The following is a 25,831-nucleotide window of genomic DNA, read 5'->3' as shown; positions in this document are numbered from 1 at the left end:
GGTTTTATATTGTTGAATTTTTCTTAAGAATGAATACAATTCGCTTTGTAAGGTCAGTCGCTGATCGACACATAAGAATATTACTTAGTTTCTTAACTCAGGCTGCAATGTCAATAACACAGCAAATTAGTACACTTGAACTTTGTCCTAAGATATTCAAGTATATTCAAATAGTTGGTAATAAATAAATACTGTAGCTTGCTTTTTAAATAAACCTTAAATTCTGTTGCTTTTCTTATTATTTCTGTTATTAGCAAGGTCGTATACATTTGAAAAATATGCATCGTATCTTTCGCCAAGCCGTTTTCCTAGTGAGCAGTGTCGCCACACTCCTCACTCTGGAGTGGGCTGAAAAATAGTACCAAATTGAAAGAAAAAGGGCTGAATTCGTTTGAAGCCAGTGAAATATATTGCTTTATAACACGAAACTAAAGGAGATAAAGTTCTAGATCTCCCACCTCTTCCAAGAGTCCAAATCAAAAAAGTGCTCATTTTAAAAATTACATTTTACAAACATCCAAATAAAACAATCGTGGAAGTAGATGAAACTTTTCTTGCATAGAGGCAGTAAATTCATAGGGAAAACAGTTATGATATTCGGTATGTATTATAAGGAAACCAAACGCGACTCTATTTCAAAGTGATCCAAAAAACCAAAACTGTATTATAGTCATATATGAAAAATATATAAAACAAGGAACAAATCAATCATCTCTGTGTGTAAACAGTTGTGTTGTAATAAAATATTAAAATATAAATTATTGCACCTTATTCTCGCGAATTTCACAACCGAAGGAGCACAATACACACACAATGTTTGTAGCGTTATGTAACGTCACAGAATGATTGCTCAACAGCATTTTTAAGAGTCCAAGACACAAGTAACATGAAATGTATGAAAAGTTTTACTGACACTTTTGAAAATGTGACAAATATTTGTTAAATGGTGCTAAATTGGGTAGAATTGTACCAACTTTTTCACAAAATGGGCTGAAAGTACCAGTGTGGTACCATTGGGCCGATGAATTTGGTACAATTGTACCAAGGTGGCAACAGTGCTAGTGAATGGCGCAGAACTTTTCCCCTGTACCGACCTGTAACGTACAAACATGGTGGTCCTTGTTTTAAGCGCACGAGTAGTTCGTTTAAAACCGTGTTTTAAATTGTTAAAAAGATTTAAATCATATTTTTTTTTGTTTTTGTGTTTTAAAACATGTTTAAAACATTTTGAACATATTTTTTATGTTTTAAACACATGTTTATTCCTTTTTCAAAAACAAATCCGTTGTTTTTCAACCCTGGCCCGTAAAAGATTAGTTACGCCTATGTTCTGTACGTGATTTAGCTACTTACAGGAAATTTGTTAACAAGAACGCCCTCTTTGAATTAATAAGGCCTTGTATAATTAGATAGCTGGCGGCATTTTGGTTTAAAATTTTTAACATTTCCAAGTTGCAAAAATAAAACACATAACGCTGTTACTACAATATATGTTTATTGTTTTAATAGATTATTTAAATGATTGAATACGTTATTTACTATAATCAGGAAATTGTATTCTCACAGTTGTGAATAAGTTATTATATGAATGAACATGTTCATCGAAATGTTTAAGGAATAGTAAATTATCTACTAGTATTATCTCTTTAGAGTTTGTACAGCATTACAAATGGTTTTAAAGTGGAATTCTTAACATTTTATATACTGATTCACAATGAACATGCGCTTTCTGTGTAAAACAAAAGGTAGCATATTCATTTAAATATGAGGAAAAAAATATGATTATAGGGTAGCAAATAAAATTACTTTTAAGAATTCAACAAGATTGAACGAAGAAGCGCCTGAAAAGAACTGCTTACCCCTTATTTCATACGCTGAGGATATATTTATTGTATAGCATCATTCGAACGTTAGCACTATGGTCTACATTTTATATTAGAGAATTTCTTAGAAGAATATTCGTGATGAGCAAAACAATAGGTGATTTTTCGGAAACAAGTAACATGTAAACAGATTTTTAGAAATTAATCTTTTATATTTTTTTCAGTGCAATCACATATGCAAGAAAGACTAACTTACAATACCTCATGTGTGTTCTTAAAGACCAGAATTTATAATTACAAACATTAATTGTGTGAGCTAGAAAACTGGAAATAGAATGCAATACTAACTGTGGGCTATGCCGTGATGGAGCTTCTTTTGATACCTTCTCATGCTGTGGAGGCGTGATCTGTCCACGTTCTCAGCATATAAATTAGACAGGTCGATTTAGGTCAGTGCTTACTTGTATTTGAGATAAAATTCAGAATAATGAAGATAGATGGTATCACGCTGTGATGTTCTTCATCAAACAGTTAATTATTAACTAAATCTGTCTACATTTCAACAAGATAAGTTACATCTGGTCCGTAATCATTCATTCAGTTTTCATTATCTTCCCATCTTCCCTACAGAATTTCTGGCAACCTACCAAATTATATGATTTTTACGAAGAAATAATATATATCCTTATACGAACTTCTCACTGTGGAACTTGCAGCAAAGAAATATTTCTGAAATACTTCTATTGTAATGTATTTTCATATAAAAATTACTTGCATTCACAGGGGCGTAAATAAGGGCCACGCAGACCCCGCATTGCGGAGGGCCCCAAGCCATCAGGGGCCCCCGAATCGTGAAATAAGACGTAGGGAAGGGACCCTACTTCACGCTGCGGAGGGTCCCCAAGCCTTTAGTTAGGCTATTGTGCATACATGACATTAAGAAGGTAAATATTTCATATATATTTATATATGGAATCTTTTCTTTTCCAATCTCGCTTATTCAATTAATGCATCCATTACCTAATTGCATATTTTCTCAGCCAAATAGATATCTTAGCAAACAGATTTACAAGTGAAAGTCGTAGATTCGGATTAAGTAGTGAAGTTTGTGTATAGTACTATCTGTTAAAAAAGTAAATGTACAAAGTCTAGGCTTCCAGCGCCAACTACTATAGATAATATGATAATTAAATCAACCAAGTCTGTGGTTCGCTGGCGAGCGACAATGAGAATCTAATACACACACTGAAGGAGGATACAAACTGCAAAAACAAATTATTCATTTTAGAAATAAGTGATTAAAATAGATAGGAAGTGGGAAAGAAAATATAAAACAAAGAAGAGCGAGTAGATTAGAAGTAATTACACGGACTCGAATTTAATGGAAAGACATCTTGGTAACGCCTTCAGAGTGAAATGGTCGTGGCCTAATGGTTAAGTATCTATAGTATAACGTTATTTCCAAATCACTCGTCTCCACGTGGAATCAAAATTGAGACCAAGCGCACGAATTGCGGGATGGAAACGAGTTACAATATCAGACTTTTATCCCGAAATTTAAGGGATCTCTTTATATAACATTAGGCTAATCGAAAAACATTTTCCACAACTTGTAATTTCACAAGAAATTGTCGTAATACCTCAAATTTCGCTTCAAAATTTTCAGAGAAATCAGACTAGCATTGTATTGAACAGAAGAACATAAATTTAGCTGATAGTATACTTCAACTTCCGTTTTGTATATTTTCAGTGAATAAACATCGAGGCTTATTCACTTGTAACAGGGTGTAGTATACATATATAATGCACCATAAATTAAATATTTAGAACGTTACACAACTTCTTCATGACTGATCATTCTAAACTGAACTTCTAGGCTGGTTTCTCACCTTATGAGAATTATTCTCTTGAACTAAAGCATACAAATCAAATGTTACAATTTTGATTCAAATGAAGAACTGGGTCATTTCGTCACAGTTCTCCTTTCACTTTCATTGCGGATATGTCAACACAGCACCAAAGTATGTCTGAACATGCAATTTCTGCCTGACCCTACTGCTCAGTGTTTCTCTCCTATGGATGATCGTATTACCCCTAAAGTTCCAGAAATTTGGAAAAACCTAAATCTTAAATACGAGTATTTACTCTTTCCAAGATATGAGAGTATTTAAAATTGAAATCTGTAAATACTTTATACTATCGATATGAAATTTACCAACACAGTAACAACTGAGATGAACAGAATATTATAATTAACAAAGACGCAATAGGTATAATATTGTGTTACTTTTACCAAGCTCTTGATCATATTCATCTCACAAAATTATCAGATGTCAGATGTTCTCCTTTTACTTCCTTGAGACTCTGCCTGAGAACCTAGGATCCCTAGCCTAAAGTCAAAATAGATCTAATACATATGACTACCCTCTCTAAATTTTGGTAGGAGTATCTTTCCGTAACCCTCAATTTTTGGGACGGGTGTTTAGTGCAAATCACATTAAATTGTGGAAATTACTAAAACTAAAACTTTTGCATGGTAGTATAGAACCAGAGTATGTATGCGTATCTCTGTAAGTTTTATTGATCCGTGTAGTCAAATCTCTGAGTGTTTTGACAAATTTTATTCTCTTTGATGAAATTTTAACGTTATATGTTTATACTGTTGAGTATACTGGGTCATTATCTTTCATAATACATGGGTATATTGACGAACTCGTCTCTTAACTTTTTGAAGAGGTACATTGTCCACCTTTAAATTTAGAAATAAAATTTAGAAATATTGTCATAAAATCAAATTTAGTAAATGTTTCTAGAACTCCACAAATATGTTGGTTTTTCCTGCTTGTTTCCTAGTATAATTTTTTAAAAAAAAGTGTCTAAAATACAGTGTTCCAAGAGAAATTCGACCCAAATTTTGATTGAGCATACCTTTTGAAGTAAGAATGAAAGGGACATGATTTTTGTGACAAAATTTATCGTTTTCTATGGAGATATTGTGAGAATAAACCAATGAGACAAATCATAACTTTGAATTTTAGTAACTGTTTAATTCGTTCACTGCTATTTCACGCCATATGGCATCATTCATCCCTATTGCTGTGTGCCATTGACGCCATTTGGCGTCAAGAGGTAGTTCTCATTGTAGACTCTCTCTGTAAAATGGCACGCAGGTATTAGAGGTTTGCAAGGGCCTAAACCCGACCCGGCTCGCGGGCTGGATTCGGCCTGCAAAGCATATACCACTTCGAGCCAGGGCCGGGCTCGGGCGGTAAATTTTTAAATGTATAACCATATTTCACAGGACTAACTTCGTATATATACTATACAACAATGTTTATTGAACCGTTCTTTCTGGAGAACTATTAAAGCACAACTGCAAAATTAAGCTTGTAATTGCTGTAAATAAAAATACAAGTTTGCGTTATTAATTAAGTTTCTGTAGTTCCGGCTTATTTCGGGCTCATTTGATTATTACACAAGTTCAGGCTGTGCTCAGGCCTAAATGCTAAAACATATTTCCGACTCGGATCGGGCCTCACATTATAAATTCACGGGATGGGCCAGGTTCGGGCTAAATATTCCGGCCCGCTCAGACCTCTAGCAGGTATAGACTTTTTATACTCTGGTGGCACACAGTGTTGACCTGGTCAGTTTCTGTAGTGTGCTTAGTTTCCACTAGATGTAGCTAGTTTGTTGCAAAAGGCTAAATGTTGTAAAAGTGTAGCTGACACATTGGGTTGGCGTACTGAAATCAAGGTGGCAGCGATAGAGTTAAATGACCAGAAGTGTATTTTAAAAAAATACCATAATAATAATTACTCACCTGCAGCTAGCAACCTGTACTGGCTTGAGGGAATTAAGAAGGCGTTTTACAGTAAGTGTTCAAACTGGCTCCCTCATTCTTGAAGATACAATTTTACGCTCCTTTCATATTATGTGAAACTTTCCGAATGGTGTCCCTGGTAATTGTTTCCACTTCTGTTTCAATATTTCTTTGCAATTGTTCTATCGTTGTGTTTTTTTTCGTACACTTTTCCCTTCAAGAAAACCCACACAAAAAGTCAGCTGACGTTAAGTCTGGAGAGCTGGCAGCCCACAAGCTTTTGGAGGCTATGCGATTACAAAAGAACTTTTGTAACATTTCTAAAGTTTCAATAGAGGTACGACACGTGGCCCCGCATTGCTGGATCTTTTAATAAGGAAATTAATTGCGTGATTAAATCTCGATAGACAATGCCATCTAGAATTGTATTGGAAAGGAAAGGATCTACACGTCGTCACTTTATCGCACACCACACACCGACATTCTGAGAATGAAGGTTAACTTCATGTAACAAGTAGATTCTCGGTTTACCAATACCGAGAGTTCTGGTTATTTATGTAACCATTCAAATTAAACCACGCCTCGTCGGTGTAAAACACCTTATCCAACATATCTTCACCATTATCTTTGATTAAGAAATTGAACTAATGACAGTATATCACTCGTGCTTCATTATCAATCATTATCAAGTTTCTTTTAGATCATGTTCAACAAGAGTTTTATATGGGAGCATTTTCAACTTGTGCATGACTGTGAGTGGTAATTTTAGGTAAGTCGGGTTAGGCTGTAAATTTTTCGAACAGAATTCCTTGGAGAATTTTTCATTTGTACCTCTACATTGTGAAGGGTCTCTGCAGTTAGTACTGTAGGTCTTCCTGGGCGAGGCTTGTCAAAAACAACTAGTCTCACGAAATCATTCCACAAGTCGCCATATTTTATCTGGAACTGTTGAGTTGGGAAAGATTTCTTGAAAACGTACTCTAACAACTTTACACGAATACGTTTGAAAATAAAATTCAATAATGGGTGTTCTCTCTTTGATGAAACACAGAATTCTAACAAAGACAATGTCAATAATCAACGCAATACAACACAATACATTTTTTTTACGTTTACCCGCTTAAAGGGTTGCACCCTTTCTTCGCGAAGAGGTCGAATGGTATTGGAGCATCAGTTTTATCATGAGAGGGTTTAGATGTTTTTAGTCATCTTTATTTAACATTTTATTCAGTTTACTCAGAGGGATGGGCATCAATTAAGTGAGGGCAATTTTCATGTGCCATAGATGCTAAGGAAGATCGTCTGGCTGACATATAAGTCGTAGCCGTTCTTTAACTTCGGTTCCTAAAATGAAGAGAAAAAAAACACAGGTGCGGTGATTCAGGTTCACCAGAAGCTATAAAACATACGTTTCAATCACAGAAAGAAACGGCTGTCAAGACAAGAGGAGTGGTAGATTTCATGAGGGTGAAGTGCTAGGACGTCACAACACATGGGTATTATTAGTAAGACGAAAGCTGTTAGCTTCTGTTCCTGGGGCGACTCAGGAACTAATGAAGACAAAGGCAGCCCTGTTAGTGGGTGGTTTACTGTGCATGAGATGGATAGATGAGTGGTGAAACTGTGCCAGGATGATAAATGTCGAAACCTTTCGGATCGACGTTCTCGCGACCGATGTTCAAATGATACAGGGTCATCAGATGTAGTAAAGGTGTCGGATAATAAACAGCAGGGGTATCAAAGTCTCTATCATAGCGTAGAATGTTCAGGAATACTGGATGAGCAGTTTCAATGCGTTTCTTAATGTATTTTAACCGGAGAGCCTCAAGATGGGAAAAGAGCGGTGGAAAAAGAATACGGTCGTAGGGTAGACGGGTTGGGTGGGGGAGCTGGATACGAAATGCTAAACGAAAAGCATGGCGTTCGAGTATTGCTAACTTTCGGTAGTACTTAGGTGGAGCTGGCAACCAAGCTATCTGACCATAAGTTAAGACCGGGCGCATGAAAACTTTGTAAGCGTTTAGGAGGAGCTTTGAATGTAGACCCCACGTGCTACTAACTAGTCGTTTCAGTAAGTTAATTCTGTTTTTGGCTTTCGCGATGACAGTGAGAAGGTGCGGTGTCCAAGTAAGCTAGGAATCGAACACAATGCCTAAATACTTAAGAGTGTTATGGATGGTGACTGGTGAGTTATCAACATGAAGTCGTATCAAATGAGGATTTCGGTGTACTCGAGATCGACGTCCAGATGGTAAGAAGACGATAGCTTGCGTTTTAGTAGCATTGATTGTCAAACGCCAAACGTTGCACCAGTCAACAAAAGTGTCAATTGCTTGTTGAAGGCGATGTTGGATACCAGTAATTGTCCGTCCGACTGCGAGAAATGCAGTATCGTCAGCGAATTGGAAAAGTTGTACACCAGGAGTGGTTGGTAAGTCGGAGACATATAACAAATACAACAGGGGAGAGAGAGAAGATCCTTGAGGTACTCCAGAATTCAGGAATATTGGAAACGACAGAGCATCATTGATCGATATGTAAGCAAGTTGGGCTGTGAGAAAGGAGTGTATAGTTCGTATGTAAGAGAGAGGAAGTTGGAAAGAGTATAGCTTGTATATAAGACCTGGTGCCAAACTTTATCGAATGCCCTTTCAAGATCGAATGTAACCAGACATGATGGAAGACCCTGGTTGAATTGATTGTATATAGAGGTGCTGAGACGTAACAGGGGGTCCAGAATGCTGAAATTGGTGCGAAATCTAGCTTGATGCAATGGAAGAAGAGCGTTAGTCTGTAGGTGATCGTGGAGACGACGTACTAATATACGTTAAAATATTTTGCTGAACGTGGACGTCAGTTGTATAGGTCGATAAGAGGTAACGTCAGAGGGTGGTTTATTAGGTTTAGGAAAGAGTAATACTTTTGAGTACTTCCAAGTGATGGGGAAAAAACAGTGCGGAGTATAAATGCGTAAATAAAGCTTAGGATGGTGGAGACAACAGGACGAGCATTTTTAATGAGAGTATAGGTAAGCCCATCAAAGCCTGCTGCTGTATTTCGTTTCTTAAGGAGAGTTAACTGGATGTCTGGCGGTTGGATGGGTACTGTAAGTGCATTATTTAGTTCCAGAGCGTCACTATGATGTGGTTGCAAAAGTGTTAAGTTGGGATCAGATAACCGATCGATTTCTGTAAGTAAACGTTGTGGAGTATGCCAGCCAGGTAATGGAGTAAAGATATTCTGGTGGTGTGTGGCAAAGGTATTGGCCTTGTCCTGATCAGAACAGAGTGCTTGCTGGTTTACAACTAGAGGGTATGGTGTCCTTTGAAATTTGCCAACGAGTTGATTGAACTGTCGCCAATATTTGGTAGGATGGGATGTTTCGTTGAGTTTATTACAAGTTCTGGTCCAGTGAAGGCGTTTGTATGCGATTATGTTGTTATGAGTGATGCGAAGCTATTGTCTATGGAGGCGAAGTGCTTCTAAATTACGGCTGCGGGTGTATTCTCTGTAGGTACGTCGAGCTGCAGTTATGAAAGAAAGGTATCGTGGAGGAAGTTTCGGTTTGTGCGGGGAAATATATGCAGTTGGAATGTGTTGATCAGCAGCCGTATGTAAGGTTTGAGTGAGATGCTGAACGGCAGTGTCTAGGTCATGTTGTTATGTTAGCTCTAAAGTATCAGAAAGTGCTGAGGTGATGGTCGCTTGGTAGGCTGGCCAGTTGGCCTGATGATACACATACACTTTTCTCTTTGGTATTGTATGGTGTGGAGAAGTGTTGGTAGATAAAGACAGCTTGATAGGAATGTGATCGCTCCCCAAAGAATCCAAAACGTCAATATTGATGTGAGAGTTGAGTGTTGTAGAGGATATAACGATATCAGGTGTGGTATTGCTAGAGGGGCGAGTTGGCCGAGGAAGTACATGAAAGTGGCGGTCGTATTAAGCGTGAGGAAATTCAAAAATCGTTGTTTTTCGTGTTGAGGCTGGCTGTGAAAATTGATATCTCCCATGATAATGAATTTACGATAGGTGTCAGAGAGGTATTGAAACAACTGATATGGTATATCCTGTCTCGGCCTGACATGGATGGTTGCAAAAGCTATAGTATGATGCTTTAGATACAAGAGAACAACTTTGTATTCTGGCAACTGAAAAGCAGGAGGTAAGATAATAAGCCGATGGGGAATGCGAGATTGCAAGCCAATAGCTGTACCTCCATGGAGGCGAGCGCCGTTCAGTCCATCATGTCTGTGAAGAACGTATCTAGGAATACAGCAGGGTATATAGGGAGCCAGGAACGTTTCGTTGAGAGCAAAAGCGGTGATGCTTTCCTCCAGAAGAAGTTGTTGAAACAGTACTTGATGCGTGAGAAGAGATCTTATGTTCAAAAATAACAAATTGTAAGCCATAAGGATGTGGACCAGAAGTAATGGAATTAGCACTGATACTACTGAACATGTTCAAACAATCGTTTCAATGGGTTGAATTTGGAAATGGACGTTGGATCCACTGTATGTGGCGGATAATGTGAGATTGTAATGAAGTTTAGCGGAGTGAATGATTTGATTGAGGACGTGATGGCGCTGAAATGGCAGGATGTTCTGTAAAGTAAGAGTTATGAATCGTAATAGGTCTTCTACTGTGACAGGATGTCAGTGAGTTTGCAGGTGGGGTGCTGTCATCAGAAATTTTGATGGGTGCTACTAATTCTGGTTTATCAGGTGCAGGTGTGGGCTTGGCACGGCAGCGATAACTGTATGTAGGGTGCTTTTCAGGGCACGTGGTGCATTGAGGAGGTGCGCTTGAATTGGAACAATTACGGCTCAGATGATTGCCACTACAATATCCGCATTTGACGGTGTTTGTAGAATCACGGGTGTAATGATCGTTGTAAGTTTGGCATTTCTCGCATCGTATTGGGAGAGGTGGAGGCGTGCGAGAAGGCTCTATCTTGTAGCGGCGGCGATATACGTAGGTACCTTTAGACAAAAGATGATCAATTATTTGCTGCTGTCGGTCAGAACACGCACAAGGTAGGTACGGCCACTATTGTTACGAATTCTAATACATTTTTGATTTCTAGGCCCTCGTATCGCAGCTCATCAATGATCTCATCGTCAGTGAATTCGGGTTCAATGCCTCGGATAACTACTGATTGAAGTGGTGGACGACGAGGTGGTAGAGGTGTTTTCCGTTGGCTCGGATTGAGAGGTGTCAACACAGCCTGCGGTCCAAAAATTTCAAAGGTAGCTTTGTTTCTAACATGGATATGGAAGTTGGAGATTTCAATATGATTCCATCTCTAGTAGGTATGATTTGGTGGACATCAGCGCGCGGAACATATTTATTGATCTGCATGAAGATGGCGCGCGCAGTCCGGTACTTAGTATCGAAGTTCTTTAAGATGAAATTGTACATCGTTTCTCGGTTAGCTGGCAAAAGAGGAGAGGATGGCGCATTAGCCCAGTCCATCTCGGTGTTTCTCGCAGTCACTGAGGCATTGGTACATTCTCCATCAGAGCTATTGTGCCTTGGTTTCTTAGTGCCTGATTCCTTGGAGTGCCTAATTGGAGATCGTGAGCGAGATCGAGATTGAGTCTGCTTAGAGGTATCTGCTTTAGGGGTCATCGTACCAGCAGAGTGACCTGGTTTCGTGACTGCACCCTTCGCTCCCATAGGGGAGGGGGGCATGATGATCATTTAACGAGCAGAGTATGCTACTCAAATGAAAGTATTTCGAGGAGGTGCTACTATGAAGAAGGTGCTAGAGGAAGCCCACTGTGGCTCTCATTTGAGGCAGCAATATGTCCTCGCGGAGATGTCGGTCAGTGCAAGCACTGGCCCTCCACAAAATTAGGTGAAGAAACGATTAGATGATGATGGCCACGGGCTCCCACTTGCGTCAGCAATACGGACTGCAATAGGATTTCGATTGTCTGGAGCAGAACAATCCTCCCTAAATGAACAAAAATACAGTTAGATGCTCGCAGAGCGTTAGTAATCGTTCTCAGAACCATGGGTCAATGATCGATCCTGAATTCTGAGTTGAGTGAACACAATATTTTTTTTTCACAAGTCTTTCATTCCCATCAGACGATGGGCGGGCCGCAGACGGAACACAATACACAATGGAACTCTATAAGCACTTGACCCGAAGCAAATACAACTGCGAATAAAGAGTTATGGATTTTTCTCAAGATAGTAAATGTTGACAGTTGTAGATGAATACTTATTTTTATCGTTTTTTTTTATTTGCAAGAAAATATTTTATTGATAAATCTCATTGCCCAACAAGTGCGAGGATGAGTTACCCCTCTAGTAGGATTTTTGTATTAACATTGTTGCCAGAATACGCAGTTTTATTTAAAAAGTATGTTTTTTTCTGAATACGTAAAAATAGCCTTTACAACTGCACTTTATGTCAAATCCAATAAATATTGATGCGTACTAAACATTTACATTAAAGATTATCGCGATTAATTCTTGTTTTTGTTCTTCGCAATTGATTACAAGCAATTTGCATTTTTTTATTACACTTTTGCTCATTTAAACAATTGTTACAATTCAAAGTTATGATTTGTCTCATTGGTTTTATTATGAAAACATCCTCATGGAAAACGCTAACTTTTGTCACAAAAACGATGTCTCTATCATCCTTAATTCAGAAAATATACTCGATATAAATTTCGGATGCATTTCTTTTGGGATACTCTGTATAAACGTAAACAATACGTTGTACGATGTGGTAAGTTAATGAGTTAATTTATCCTCTTTGGTGACGCTTCATTACAACATGTGATTATATGACTGAATTTACTGACTCATTTTCTACAAAGGGATATAAGTAGCATGGACACTGCTCTCAAATTGTGTACATTGGCTTACCTTATAATATCAGAATTATCAAAAGCAAAACATGGTAAATGTTCTCTAAGACATAAAAATATACCATAGTAAATTTGAATGCCTCAACGTTTTTTTTTCTTTCGGTAAAGATTGTCAGTGATATGAGAAATATGAGATATTTTAACGGGAAAATCGCAGTGTTTCGTCACGTTTATCTTTTATCATACGATATGAGACGGAAATTCTAAATATCGTGCTCAAGGTTCATAACTTTTAAAGAAACTTTTATCGTAAAAAAAATCAACAAAATTATCAAACTTAAATTTTAAAATGAAATTTTTAAAGAAACATTTTCAAAATAAAAATTTTCATATTGAAATATTAAAAGAAAAAATCGAATGAAAAGTTCAAAAAATTTGTGAACACAAAATTTCAAAGAGAAATTGTCAAATAATTCTTTTAGTAGCTACAAAGATTTTCAATTTATAATTCCAACAATATTCTATTCATAAAAATTGCGAAGAAAAACTGTTGTGATGAGAAGAAACGTTGTACAGTTAACTGTCAAATTTTGTCCTGTTTTTAACTATTCCGTTAACAAAATAGAGATTTTACACTATTCTATTAACTATATAAATGACTTTCCACTATTCGACTATACATATATGATTTTATACTATGGACCGTGACCACATATACTTAAGTTCAAAGTGCTACTTAAATCATTTATCAAATAGTACCATCTTTTTTCTTCATAAATGCTCTTAGAGTATAAAAGTTTTCTAAATTTTTGTGTGTGTCGAAACTTCAAAGCAAACATTTGATACAAGGTTTTTAAAAATAAAAAATCAGTAAGAATAAAATATTTTAAAACTTGAAACTTCAACTAGAATGTTTCAAACAAAAAGTTCAATGAGTGTAACAAAGATTTAAATCAAAAATTGCAAAAATATTTCAAACGAATTTTTCGAACTAAAAGAAATCAGTGTGTGCAAAATTATAAAAAAGAATCAAACTAAAAACAGTTAAGCAAAATCGCTATTTAATCTATTTTTTTTAAAATATGCACCATACTTGGAACTATACATTGTTCGGCGTAAGCTCTAAACTGCGATAAACAAAGCCACGTGAAACTAAATCTCGCTGATTTGCTGTTGTCCTACCGACGCTTGTACTCCTCCGCAAAATAGTTCATGTGATTGCATTGTTACTTTTACTATGAAGCTTCATATAAAACTGCTATATTATTATAAGTGACAAAAATATAATACGTACTATCTAATAATACTGCAATCAACACCCTCTATAATGAAAGCCTACGAACTGATTTTGTGACGTCACTAATCGAAGTCATAGATTTTCAATATTGTGCTATTTGAAACAAGGGCAGGATACTGAAATGTACTGTACTTATTTTGATTAAACTTGATAAAATCGGATATGAACAACAAAAATTGGTTGTTTACATATATGTGTGAAACTCTATATTAAAGTTTCTTGAAGTTATTTTCGTAAAAATATAATTTTAAGAAGAAAAATCTGAAGTAAGTATTCAGATAATGAAAAGGTATTAAAATGCAACGATTTATTGTTTACAAAGTGGTGTTACGATTATATTTCTAAGATTGTGTAATGATTAAATATACATTTGAAGGGAATTAGTGAATGATGGAAATGAGTACCCAATATTTAAGTATATAAGAAAAATGTTTATTTAGAAAGGCCTGATTAATGTTGAACTAAGTTGTTCATGAAGGTGGAGATCGTGTTCCCAACTATTTTATTAATGGCATTGAAGATTTACGTATATTTTTAGCATATATAAATATTTGCAGTGTTTATTGCATATAACTATTTCTCTCACCTTTAAAGCAAACACAACAAATATTAAAATGGAATATGTTATCTACCCTTGCACTAATAAGCGGTCATTGTGTAATAAATGGTATTTAGGTCTTGTTTTTTAATATGCCGTGAAGTAAAGGATTTCACTTCCCTTTTCTTACTTTAAATGAATGTCTAATGAATGCACTCGTATATTCTTAGCACATTTCCAAATAATTGCGTCAGATGTGGTTGCAACATAATGTACCATAGAAACAATCGTAGGTATTTCTACAGATCATACGTTCCAGCATCCAGTGAAAAAAATAGGGCTTATGTCTTTACTGCTGTATCACGGAACCACACGAAAATCGAAAGAAGAAAGTGAATATTATGTTTCCTCCAAAATAGGTAGTCACAGTTGCTTAGTAGTGATGATTGTTTGAAATACAATGTGGATGTATGGCATAAAACACCAATTTGTACTAGGTGGCCACTAAAACCACGCAAATACTATCTAACCGAGTCAAGGCAGGAGCGCAGCAGGGCCCAGGCGGTAGTGAGGGGGTGCGTCCGTAGAGAGCAGGCGCATTATCGGCGGTGGGTATAAGTATAAACGAGAATACTGAAAAGTACTTCATATGTCATAGAATGCATGGCTTATGTGTTTCACAACTTTGGGGGAGATATTAAATGCCACCCAAAAAGTACAAAAATATACTATATTAGGTTTGGTTACGTGTTTCTCTTTTCACTAGTTTCAATTCGTTAGGACAGACTGTTCACCTGTTTAGTAGGCAATGCCTTCCAGACAATTTCAACGACTGGCACTCCTTATTTTTGTACAACTCGATAAAAATCAAACATAATAAGTGAAAATCTTGTCATTTACGCACCTAAGCCACACTACCTTTCCCATAATTCATAGCAAGTGTACCTCTCCGCCAAATAGTCCCTTCTACCTCCACTTATAAAGACAACTAACAACAACAAGTATTTTGTCAACTTCAACTATTCCCCTCGCTTGACTTTCACTCACTCCTCATCACAAACCAAAATAAATTCTCCAATACATCTGGTAAACTTTCTAAAAATTCGGCCGGTGATTCGGCATTTAACCAAGTCCTATTTTTAAGTAGTAAGAGCAGTAGTAATAGTAGCTTAGGTTAGATTGGATTCAGCGTAGTCACACTTTATGGGTGCATACTGGCATTCGTGAAAAATAAGCCTTCAGCACCAAATCATTTCTTATTGGTATAGTCTCAGCAACTGTTCCTGAGAGGCTGTACCGTACAGCATTTTGCGGGGTGCACACTGACATTCATATAATAAAGAACATTACACAGACTTTAACAAAACCTACACGAGGTTTACGTTCATCTTGAAAGGACCATCCACTGGGTCAACTTTTAGTTAAATAATCGCAGCGGGTATTGAACCTCAAAAGTTGTGCGATTGGGGAAGAGTGGAGCAGACTATTTGTAGGTGACCCATGATCACTTGTGCCATGCATCGAACTTTGTTTTTCTTGTTTATTCGCTTCTTTAAGACATTATCGTGCAGTATGGCCATATAAATACTTAACGCGCAAGTAATGTACCATAAAAAAGATCGGGTTAAGTGTTACAGAGGGGTCCAGAAATAGATAAAAATTTACAGGAGAAACTTCAGAGCTCAACTAGTATTCTTGAAGCTGCAATGAACAAGAATATTATATAAGCTATTTAATATTTTAAAACGTGATTTTAATGAGATCATTTCCACATAACGGATGGATACATTAGTATTCATTATGTACTGGGGCAAATAGTTCAGATTGGTGGGCAGTTGTTACGGGTGTGAATTAGGTAAAGGAGATTAGGTAAAGGAGACAATGTTTGTAGCACGACGTGGATTACTGAAGCAAGGAAAAACCTGTGGAAGTTGTAGGAGAGCTGGCGATAAAGATAGTCCGAAAATCGTGTAAACGGTTAGGCAAGTGAAATATGTTCCCACTTCGCTTTATTTCATATACAGTCCTTAGAACCGCCTTTGGTGGAGTTACCATAGTTATTGTACAAAGAGTCAGTGCCTTTGTGATGTCACTGTCGTTCTGTTGCTGGTCTAATACGTATAATAAAATATCCTTAAAATTGTCATAGTGGGTGCGCCAGTTAACAATGAACGTGCACCTCGTGTAGATCGGTTATAGAGAATGTAAGCGTGCTATCGTAAAATTGGATATTATGCTACTAATACTTCGTTCTGCAACATATTAGCCCTGGTGTACCGTACGGAAAGTTCTTAAGAAGAAGACGAAGTACACTCTTTTGGGTGGCCGCTAGAAGCATGGATTGCATCTATTTCGCCCTGGGACTCGGCGAAGCTTGTGGGCACTCGCAGGGATTCCTTCATAGAGAGCAGGCACAAACTGACGGTGGGTATACGCAAAAACTGTTGTTCTTGCGGAAAACACGATTCAACCTGTCGTAACTGGTCACTATATGGAAAGAATTGAGGGCAATTGGAATTGGTTTAGGCAGGGCAAAAGCGGTGTGCAACGGGCTGGGAGCTACGTGTATGCAGATAAAGCAATTGCAAAAACGCTTTAAGATTCGTGCAAAGGATTCAAGTTAGTTTTGAAGGGTTCGTTAACCTGTAAATGGTTAATACTAGAACTTGATCATAAGGTAACACATGTTTTTGTAGTAAAGTTCAAGTTACTTGGGGAAATGTTTTACTTGGTTGTAGGAATAACATGACAGTTTAAGAACAGGAATATTTTTTTAAAAAAAATCTTAGCGCAGGTCAAAATGTATTAAAAATGCCATAATGACCTACCTGGAGAGCGAGGGCTTAGTGCTAAGTAAAACTTTTTCATCTATAAATTTATACTTCGTCAGTTACACTTTTTAGACTTTTGTAAGTTACTATTAATGTAGTTTAATAATGTACGTACTTAATCTACAGAATGTTTAGTATGCGTATCATTCTTCTTCCAGGAAAACATCACACCAACTATCAGTTACCGGGATGACTTAAGAAAGACGTGACTTAATAAATGAGAATGTAACAAATTTGAACAAGGCAGGGACGATAACAGCTGTTTTGGACTAAAATAAAATGTGATAGAAGTTAATGAAAATTGCCATAATACTACATGACAATATGTATACTGTATAGTAGTTACTGATTTTTAACGTATAATTATAGGTACTTTATATTGGTGTACGTTTTTCTATCTGAATTACAGCAAGCCATTTCATATGTACATGCACAGTACTTAATAAACTATGCTTCAATTTAGAAAGTTGTGATTAAAATAAATGCCTTAGTTTTCCACATATTCCTCGCTTTTAGTTTACTTGCTTTAATGTAGTGTTCCATAAGTTTCCGTACTTACGAGAAATAAATATTTTTCGCTGAGAAACTATTTTTATATATTAAATATGCTCTACATAACTAAAACATTTTCAAACACATTTCGATGTATGTTTTCCAGTACTGGAGAACACGTATAACCACAACTAGAATTATGCTTGTAAGGTCGTTGGTAATACATTCATAGAGATAACGTATGTTTTGTATCTTTTCCTGATATAGATGGCCTTCAAATGTTCTCAAAGATAAAAATCATGTGTGGTGGAATATGGAAGGTTAAATTCACAGAACCTCGTTAATCTATGCAAGCAGCTGGAGACTGCTGATCATACGAAAGAAAAATTATTAACAAATATTTTCCATAAGTGTGGAAATTTACGGAACACCTTCTGAATTTCTTGCACCGTTGTAACAAACATCTTCTTATACCAATTATAATCTCCATCACCTGAATTGGTGGATGACGTTAGTCAGAAATCTCACAGTTCTCTGTTGCTATATCTTCACAAAAAATGTAATCATTCGTAATTGATGATGTTCATATTTATGGATAATTATTAATGATTCACGAACGATTCATCAGTGATTTGGCAACAGCGCTCTGCAAGCTTATTGGCTGACGCCGCCTGCCAGTTCGGCTTACACGGACTATAGGTACTACTTCCGGTGAAAAATTACCTAGGAACAGATTTTTTTCTTTTAGTTTTTTATTTTTCCGAACCTTTGTGAAAAGCTGGTTTTCCAATTCGGTCGCAATGGTTTAGGAGAAAATTCCAGGAGAAAACTGGATGACTTTTTAAAATCACTTTTGTATATAATAGTGGTTTCAAGTTATTCGCAGTTATAAAATCACTACTGGTCTGTGCCCAACTTTTCTCTTGCTGTAGCTTTTCCTAAACCCTCCAGAGATTAAATTTCATTGTGCTAGAACCTTTCAATGAATCTGTTTCATTATTAATATTTCGCACATGCCGATGGGCTTCTTTAGAATCATCTCGTTTCAAGAACTCATTGTTGTCCTATCTACGTTGTTTGTCAGATTAAGCCCTGCAAAAGAAATACTCTTTCCCCCCAAAATATCTGTGGATGAAACTCTTCTATTCTTCTTTCTGTCATCAGAAATAGTACTTTTCGCAGTCACTCTTTCTTTGTAAGGGACATTGCATGCTTTTCCTTACGTACTTTGGCACTAGGCACTTTGGAAGTTCCTAGCAGTTTCTCCTTTTACAATATCTACGTACATTCTTCTAGTTAAGTATGATTTTATTTACTAGTAGGTTTCCTTATTATGGAAAATTCGTCGTTCCTTGAATTTTTTTGAAAGCAAATTCTACAGCATAGCTAATTAACAATCTCATCGTTTGCCTTTTTATATCTCAAATTAACGTTTAACATAAGGTATGTTCCATATGTACTTGTTCTAACAAGCAATTGGTTTTATTTTCTCTTGAAGCTTGGCTAAGTCTAAATACAAATTTTAATGATCCATAACTGGGTTGTTGGCAAGGAAGGGAATGTCAGTGACATAAAAAATTTAAGATAACATCAATTTTTCACTTGCAACCAGTGATGTAGTGGTAACATAAGTAGTACAAGGCTATCCCATTACTTTAGTGTTTCGTCATAATAGGCATAGCCGTGTCCCTAACGCGCCTGTTTGAAGCGGTATTCATTGCACAGTATTTCATAAATTGAATAAACTTCATCTTTGAACATATGCAATACGTCAAGAATGTTTTTTTTAATTACACATGCATCACAAGTTCATTCTTTATTGATCTATCAGAAAAGTTTCCGTATTTTCCTCTTCTTCTCGTCCTTGCTTCACACGTATAATCCATTATTGACACAATGCAGCCAGCAGATTGATTATTTCTCTGAAATAGTGCCAGCCTTACCTTGATAAGAGATGCCACCAGCAGAGGTAGAGGAAGGCTTAAGCGTTGACGCAATTGAAATATTGAGGGAAAGGGGGCTCAACTACTATAAATATATAAGGAATTGTTGATTGGCCGACATTATTAGGCAGGCTGCAGGGGTGAGCTCCCAGGTTCCGGCACCTATGAAGGGAGATAGAATACGTGATAGAGAGAATCTGTAGTGCAGTTTCTCTAGCATATTATCGAGTGAATAGACGGCACGAGGCTTTGTTGCATTACTCGAATACTGAACCTTGACTGTGCCGCCGTGTACTCTGGTTAACGCATGGATGATCTATTTGCCAGTTGGAATCAAAACAGATGCATTTTTTTTTATTGGTCAATGACTTTTAGGTATGTGCTTATATAATTTTAAAGAAGACTTCTAAAGGAATGAATAGTCGTAACAAAAATAACCATGACATTCCTATGGGTTGCAAAAATGTACCGTGGTGGCGCCCTAGCACAACTACACCACGGCTTGCAACTCATTCCTTCTCTCATATCTGCTTTGCAAATTTAGCTGGCTTTCTAGACGTACTGGGTGTTCTAGGACAGGGTTTCTCAACCTGAGGGTCGCGAAGGAAGACGAAAGATGTAAGTAATTAGTATCTAAAAGCGGAAAATATTTTAGAGGCTATTTTTATAACACATACTCCTACTTGCATGCTTATTGTCGAATACTGCCAGGAATATTAAGAAAAGTTCCTCTTACAAACACAAACTGGAAATAAATTACCGAGGTCAGTGGCAATCTGTGATAAGAGAGGATGATCGTGATATAAAATAGGTTGAGAGCCTGCTCTAGGGATGCGATTCTCTACCTTGGGATGCATGAGCCTGCTTTTCCACTCTCCTGGCGACCCCTGTGTATTGACGGTACACAATAAGAAAACTCGTATATTTTTCTCTACAAAATTTAGTCACATTTCTCTGTTAATATAGACACTTCTAGTGTTAGGTAGAATGACCGTCAATTTGGTAGACCATTAAGTTTTTATTATTACGGAGATCATTCTTGATTTAGAGGATAGCTAAGCAACTGTGAATATGATGAATTAATTACAAAATTCTAATACAAAATTAAGGGAATATGAAGCTCTAATTTGCGTGGCTTGGCACAGACTTCAAAACTTCTAATATAGTACTATTTGTTTTATCATAATTATTTTCTGCTTCTCGGTGCATTTTGAAGTCATGAAGATTTTTTGTGAAAAAGTTACTACTTTTTTAATTTCAGTGCTTTCTGCCATTGAAGAGTTTCATGGTCTTACTCCAAAGATTACCATTTAGTCCCAGCGACTTTACACCAGTCCATCAAGAAAGCATACTTCTTTTAACAACAAAAAAAAATAATTAAAATCGGTGCATATCGTCCCTCTCGAGACAAAAGAGCGTATCTCATTTTCTTAAGTTTTCCAGGAGACAAGTTTAAACCTTTTCTCAGTATTTATTCTGTCGTCTTCTTTTAAAATTTCGTTGGATATCATTCGTGTCAGATATGTAACTTGACCAAAAGAGATCAAAAAATTAAATTTTGACAGAACAAGATAAAATTAACTTATGATAACATCTTTAAACTTGTATCCTGGAAAAGTTGAAAACATTAGATACGACCCTTTGTCTCCATACGGATGACCCTTTGTCTCCATACGGATGACCCTTTGTCTCCATATATACCAAAGTTATGTCTGACCATAAGCACAGTGAAGTCGATTAATCAGAATATTAACACTGCACCCGTTGAGATATTTCATCGTCAATCTCGGAAGACTTTAATCAGACAGCAATGCAAATTCTAGGGGACCTTCCAGAAAGTGGAGATTTATAGGGGGCAAACGGGAAACTACACTCAAAAAAATCATCAGAATGGGTGCACCTACGTCAAAGTTATGCGGGAACATATCCACATTATATATGTAAGCAACATATCGAAAGTTCAGACATTCAATAGTCTAATCGTTAGTACACAGCTAACCAGAATTGAGAATGTTTATGAACAGAGCTGAATATTCTTATCAGTTTCCTCGGTGTTAGCGCGCTCACTTCCTCCAACTGTAGTGACAAATGTTAATTTTTCGGCGAAAATAGTATAAAAAGTTTTCATTAGAAGTCACAATTTTTGGAAATCACGGTTTAATTTTGAAGTAAAGTGGTTACAATAAGGTTGAAGGACATATATAGTTGTTGTCGGTAATAATCTTCTATACAGACTGCATACAAAAATAACGCGGAATACAGAAAATAATTTTGAACAAGAAATTTCAATAATACTGACTCAAGGGAACATTTTTGTACAACTGGAGAGATTGGAGAGTACCGATAAAAATAACCAGTTATACAAGCAGCACAGTTTCCAAAACATGATGGTGACGACACGAGATCGTTGAAACAGAGTCGTTATGCAATCTTAACATTTGAATGCTTCAGTGGATACACTATTGTTTCATTCAGTCGGAATAAAGTCCACTGTAAGTAGGAAAGTCACGTCTTATTAACAATTAGATGTCATACATGGAAAAGAAAGTTTACATTTGTAAATTATGAAACCTTAAAATGACACATAACTATTGCTATTAATAAAATAAATTTTCTTTTTATAATTACAATTTATTGAATCAAACAAAACTAGATACATCGAAATATTTACAATAATAGTAAAAACAATATAACATTCTTAAATTCGACAATATTAAGGTAAAAAGTCGTAAGCCTCACTTCCAACTTTTTTTTTCAGGAGAGCAAAAAAATAACCTCTAAATTCCATTTACATCTTTCCAAGATACAAGTATAGAAAGTGGTTTGTTTGCCTTAATAATACACACAAGCTTACAATAATTTTCTCATATATGACCTGGTCTGTAGTGAGAATAAGATAAAATCTACACTTTTCATTTTTGGAGGGTTACTACCTTTTACCTTAACACCGTCGATATATTAATAATGACATAACATCAGATAATATCTTCATAATTCGTAACTGAGATATCCCATCTGTTAGAATGATTCAATCGTAAAAATTCCTAACTGCATTACTGTTAATTTTATTCTCAAACGCTAGAATGTGTCTAAATATATTTTAAAGCAGAATATTTCAAAGGAACTCCACATTCGTCATTGATTGAGCAGTCATCATATGTGATGAATATGTAGTGTGTTCATTTAAAGAAATACCTCCCTGATGAACGTGAGGGTTCCTATTGAAAATTTTCGCATAAAATATATTTACACGCATTCCTGAGTTTAACAGTTACAATCATGCATCAATTTAGTTCTTTCAGTTGTTTATATTATTCTCATTTCAATATAAATGAGAAACTTGCGCGCACATAAGCATACTAGCAACATATTTGAAAATAAGACACATTCATTTACAAAACAAAATAAGTATGCATGAGAACACGAATCAGCAACAAAATAGGAAACACAAAATAATTATATCTCAGATATAAAGAAAATACATTTCGACGTGTCACAAGGAAGTGTAGTAGGGTCACTGATTCTCCTACTGTATGTAAATGACGTTACGAGTTCTTCACTCTTTTTGCAAATGATACGTTCCTACTAGTAACACAGAAATATATGAAATTACTCCAACAAAAGGTAGATAAAACCTTAAATGATTTCCAAAACGGTTTGAGGAAAACAAACTTGTGCTAAATTAATCAGAAACAAAGTATGTACCTTTTCAACTACCATTCTTGAAACACACAAAAACGAAGATATACACTCATGTCCAAAATGATTGTCGCATATCTATAACTGTCTTCTTGTAAGAATATAATTTGATAATGATTTTGCAGGGTACTTTACTTTGCAGGATACTACTGATATTACTGAGTGAAACAAAGTGTTGCTAAATGGACAAGGGAGTTTTATTTTCATTTTATTATTCTTATTTACTGCTCTTTTGACATGAAATTTGTCACATACATGTCTTTGCCGATTCTACAGATACTAACATTATAAGAAATACCGGGCGACTTCATTATCAAAATATATTCCTACAAGAACATATTTATAGACATGCGACAATAATTTTGGACATGAGTATACATAGTACTAATACAAGGGCAAACGAAATACTACCAGAGAAAATAGAATAATCTCGAAATAATCAAAGAAGTGAACGCCACCCAATAAGATGCACATTCGAATTTTCGATGCACCAAAAAACAATGTCTGTGAATATGGATTACATATTTTCATAGTGCTCATGGAAAATCCGATTTACGGAAAACAAATGTTTTCTCTCTTCTGGATTACAAGCATTAAGCAACTAACAAAGAGATATATGATAACAATCAAAAACAGTCATACAATAGAATACAATATAATTGTGACACGCTCCATACATATAAATATCAGAACTAACAGAATGATTAGATTTAATTGACATCGAACTGTTCTAGAGTATTAACTAACTGTCGTTAACGTGCTCAGTTTTCGTTTCTTTGATTGTTTGGAATAGGTTGGTATTAACTTGTAAATGTCATTCCGTTTTGAGCAAAGATTCTTTAAAAGCGTAGTAGTTGAAGCTCGTAAAATTTTGTGGCATATTTCATGTGACGTGTGACCATTTCTGCAGTTTTCTTCAAATAAATGTATTTCTTGTGCTTGTAAATTCTCAAAAGCTATACGCATAACAAAATTTCTTTGATTTTTTACTCTCAGGAAAACTTCTTCATAATTCGAGCACAACTTGTTCAAAACAACATAAACAAATAAAACTATATCAATAACTACTGGCTTTGGATACACAAGTCCACCTCGATCTAAGTTTTTGATTAACTGAAATTCCTCGTCATCTATATCTGTACACTGCGTTAATTTTTCTTTACAGTCGTCACACTTTATAAATTTCAAGACAGAGTAACAACAATACCCTGCCACCAAAGCAATTACCTTCAAATATCCGTCGGCTTTTTCAATATCACTCGCGTCCACAGTTACAGGAACGTAAGGATCGGCCTTGTCCTGGAGACATTGTTCTTCAGCATCATCAGTAGAAAAGTCCGTCAACGCGAGGACTTGATCATTAAAAGTCAGTTCTAATCCACCACAAGACTGTAGTCTAAGTTTTTTCTCGCACTCCATTAACTGGCGTACAGAAATATTATAATTACTACCAGCCAATTGCCTGTATTTGCCAAAACGATCTTCCAAATCGTCAGTCTGAAATTTTCCTGGTAAAATGTAATCTATTCCCAGCTCATCCTTGCAGTATTTACTAATCTCCAGTAACCCATGTGTTGTTTGCTCTAGTGCTTCATGAGTTTCTTTTGATAATGCACCTGTTTTCAAATTTAACACATTCGAGTCGGAGGCCCTCTTTGCGTGGTTTCTCCCTCAGGACAGCGGTTTTACCATGTTGTTTTGGTGTTCTGTAAAAAATCTACTACAAAGAATACAATTAAAAAATTTTTCATTTCTGAGCATATATACTTAGGACTACTCAATACACAAATCTCAAGTCATTTGTTCATTTCTATATATTTTTATTTATTTGTTATAAATGAGCCGTTTTGCAATTATAAAAAAAGTCCGACGAACAATACAATTGAATACTGAGGTACATATAATAACCTTTACAAGCAGTTACATCGTTGATAAGGAAATACAAGAACCTTACAGAGTGATTGGATATCATGAAATTGCAAAATATTAGTTTACACTAAGAATTTAGTGCAAGGCTGATTTGTGCTGCAAATCAATCAAACCAAGATATAGAAGTTATGTATGTTGATGACTCATTCACAGCTGCTTCGGTTGAAGCACAATTGACAAATTCGCGCGGAAACAGTCTCTCATTCTGGACTGGTCGCACTGTCGATTTTTTTACAAGTACTTGAGGCATCACAAAGTATAACTGAGAAGCCGAAACCCACCTACGGACATGCGTTTGCCATTCAAAGTAACGAAACCTTGGGCCCGCCGGGTAGGCGGGCTCCGTCCACTGAACAAGAAAATATAGCCCGCCTACGTGACGGGCTCCGTCTCGAATGTGTTAAATTTCTCCATTTATCAAGCCAATCTAAGAACTGCTCTAGGAACATTTTCTTATCATAGCTGTTATGGTGCAATGGCTCCGTGAAAATATCCTTTTGTCTGATACCTTTCAAGGGAGATTTTACATTCATTATTTTCCACCAAGTCAGAATGGTTGAAATGAAATCTGAAGTGTCTTGGTAATGAGGTATATTATATTCTTCACCAAGCTGATGTAATCCTTC

This window comes from Thermobia domestica, chromosome 14 (genome assembly GCF_964235325.1).
Source record: "Thermobia domestica chromosome 14, izTheDome1.hap1.1, whole genome shotgun sequence".
Lineage (NCBI taxonomy): Eukaryota > Metazoa > Arthropoda > Insecta > Zygentoma > Lepismatidae > Thermobia > Thermobia domestica.
The sequence above is the reverse complement of the archived record's forward strand: the minus strand, read 5'-3'. Positions refer to the sequence as shown.